The sequence below is a fragment of the Ipomoea triloba genome, chromosome 8 (genome assembly GCF_003576645.1).
Source record: "Ipomoea triloba cultivar NCNSP0323 chromosome 8, ASM357664v1".
NCBI classification, from domain to species: Eukaryota; Viridiplantae; Streptophyta; class Magnoliopsida; order Solanales; family Convolvulaceae; genus Ipomoea; species Ipomoea triloba.
In genome coordinates, this window is record NC_044923.1 from 11,355,856 (window position 1) to 11,359,253 (window position 3,398).

Below are 3,398 nucleotides of genomic sequence, written 5' to 3' on the forward strand. Positions count from 1 at the left end.
TAAAGAAATACCTGGATTGTCCATCAAGTTCATCCTTCACCAGACTTCTTGTCCAGCCGGACAAATTATAATGACATGCTCCACGTCTTCTCTTGCTCTCCCACAAACGGTACAAAGATCATTTTGGGTGAACCCTCTTTTCTTCGTTTCAACGTTGCACATCTTTCCATGCCTAACAAGCCATATGAAAGTACGTATTCTGCTCGCTAGGCGTAATTTCCAAATGTTCCTCCAAATTTCCTTATCAACCTCGTTGTTTTCTTCTAGTGTGAGCTTATGTGCTGACTTAGTCAAAACCATTCTATTCTCGCTAGGCCCCCATCCCATGATGTCTTTCTTGCTATGATCATTTAGTACTACAATCACTGCAATCTGTCTTTGCTTATACGGATGTAGTCCATTCCCAATCCTATTCCAGTCCCAAATTCCCCTCTCATCCCAGATGTCTGCCACTTTCAGAGTATCCTCTTGTCTGTTAAGAGAGCCAATCATCCAACTTCTAAGGGGAGAATCACCCGACCAGCAATCCATCTAGAAATAAGTGTCTTGTTCATTTCTCACCACCTTCTTGCTACCACTATCTAGAATAGGAACATCCACACAAATGCCTTTCCAAACATTCGACTCACTTGTTTTCCTTTTCATGCTCGCGATGCTCGCACTAGCTTTCATATATTTCTTCGACAAAACTTGATACCATGTCTTGCTCTCTTCCTTCAGCACCCTCCAACCTAGCTTGGCAAGCAGGGATACATTCATTCTGCGCATGGATTTTATACCAGGATGCCTTTCCTCTTTAGGTAGAGTCAATGTCCTCCAATTGACTAAACTTGTTTTTCTATTGTTACCATCGCCACCCCAAAGGAAATTCCTTGTAAGTTTATCAATAGTGTCACACACCCCCTTTGGAATTAGCATAGTCTGCATGGAATAAGTTGGGATTGCGTTGAGAACGGACTGGGCGAGCACCTGTTTTCCCGCCATGCTGAGATAACGCGTCTTCCACCCCTCTAGTCTGTTATGCACTCTATCCATGATGCTTTTAAAGTGCTCCTTGGTTATGCGTCCATGAAGTGAAGGGACACTAAGATACCTTCCTAGGTCATCCGTTGTAGGAATGCCTGCAATAGACAAAAGTTTTTCCACTGCTTCCCTACAAACATTTTTAGAAAAGAAGATGTTAGATTTCAATTTATTAACTTTCTGACCCAAGCACTTGCAGGACTTATTGAGACAGTCCATGATAGTGCGGATTTGATCTTTCTCCGCCTTCGCGAACAAGACCATGTCATCGACAAAGAACAAATGGGAGATTCTAGGACTATTCCTAGTTGCTTGAATCCCTTTCCAACGACCCTGAGCCACTGCTTCCGTAATTATGTGACCAAGTCGCTCAATACAAAGGACAAAGAGGTACGGGGAAATTTGATCCCCTTGCCTGACCCCACATTCCGGTTTAAATCTTTACATCCGTTTTCCTTCCCAAAGCACTAATATCCAAGAAGTCTCAACACAATGCATGATATTTCTAACCCAGCTATCATTAAGCCCAACCTCTTGAAGGGTAGAGCGGATGAATCTCCAGTTCAGGCGATCTTACGCTTTCTCAAGATCAATTTTCAAAACCATATAACCTAGTTGACTTTTACTTGTGCGAATCATGTGAAGTATCTCTTGATAAACCACAATGTTGTTTGTAACCTAACGCTCTGAGACGAAGCTGCTTTGGGAGGGACAAATCCAACCTGTCATGAGCTTCTTAAGTCTGTTAGTCATTACTTTCGTGACCAGCTTATAGGCCACGTTGCACAAGCTTATGGGCCTCATTTGTGTTATCTTATCCGGTTTTTGGACTTTAGGAACGAAAACATGGTTTGTGTCATTAAGGTCATCCGAGAGGTTACCATAGTTGAAGAAATCTTTCACCATCTTAAACATACTATCTCCCACAACATCCCAAGACTTTTGGTAGAACTTGGCATGAAAGCCATCCAGGCCTGGCGCTTTGAGCGACTTCATGTCCATGAGGGTTTCCTTAACCTCTTCCTTCATGACCCTCATGTTCATAATACTCTAGTGGCCCTCCACAATCCTTGCGAAAGCCCTAGTAATGGCTTCCAAATGATCGCAAGAGTCCTCGCGAGTGTAGAGATTTTTATAGTAATCTTAGACTAAGGCCTCAATCTGATTACTATCATAAATCTAGTCGTCATTAGCATCTTTCAGCCCCTGAATTTTGTTCTTGGCTCTACGGACCATGGTAGCAGCGTGATAATACCTAGTATTGCAATCCCCAAACAGAATCCAATCCTCCTTAGATTTTTGAAACCACTTTAGTTCCTCTTAATGAAGTATTTCTTCTAAATCCATATAGGGTTTCTTTTCAAGCTTAATGAGGCCATTGTTGGGTTTCTCATCCAAAGCTCTTTGAGTTCCTTCAATCCTAGCTGTCAAACGCCTTTTTCTCGTTTCGATGCTTCCAAATTCATTCCTGCTCCATTGAGTGCACTTGTTCTCCATGAACAAAAGATTGTCCTGAAATGAAAGATCTTTGCTCTAGTTACTTTCCACCAGTTTTGAGAAGTCTTTGTATCTAGTTCAAGCCGCCTGGAATTGGAATTATACCTTTTATTTCCAAAAGTGTTGATCTCCGTATTGATGAGAAGAGGTGAATGGTCCAAAGCAATACGCGGCAAGTGCATCACCTTAGTGTTTGGAAAATTAGAAAGTCAATTGATGTTGCACATAACACGATCTAGTCTCGCCCTAGAAAAGGTAGATTGGTCCCTTCCTCTTGTCTAAGTGAACTTCACGCCAATGAAGCATAGATCGATCAACCCCTCTTTAAAAATCCAATCCCTTATGCCTGAACATTTGTGAGTGCTAAAATTATCCTTGTTGCTGACTTCGTCAATGCAAGTAACTGCATTGAAATCCCCAGCTGTTAGCCACACACCTTCTATGTTGATATTATCCTGTGGAAGGCACTCCTTGCTTCTAAGGTTGTGAGTAGGGTTACCATAAACGAAAGCGATCAGACCCATCATATTATTACCATGTTTAACCTTGACTAAAACAAATTGTGGATTGGTTGTGACAATGTCAACCTCCAAACTATTCTTCCATAGGATCCAAATGCCACCACTGAAGCCAACAACTTCCACCCTCACCTAGTTGTCATAACCAAAACTTTTACAAACTCTATCAGCAGACTGTCCAGAAATTCTAGGTTCCATAAGACCAACCATATCAGGTTTATTAACACTTGTAAGTTGAAGGACGACACTCTTAAACCCCTTTAAGGCGGCCCCCTGGCAATTCCAACTTAGGATCTTCATCAAAAGACAAAAACAAAAAAAAAACAAAAAAAAAAAAAAAAAAAAAAAAAAAAAAAAAAC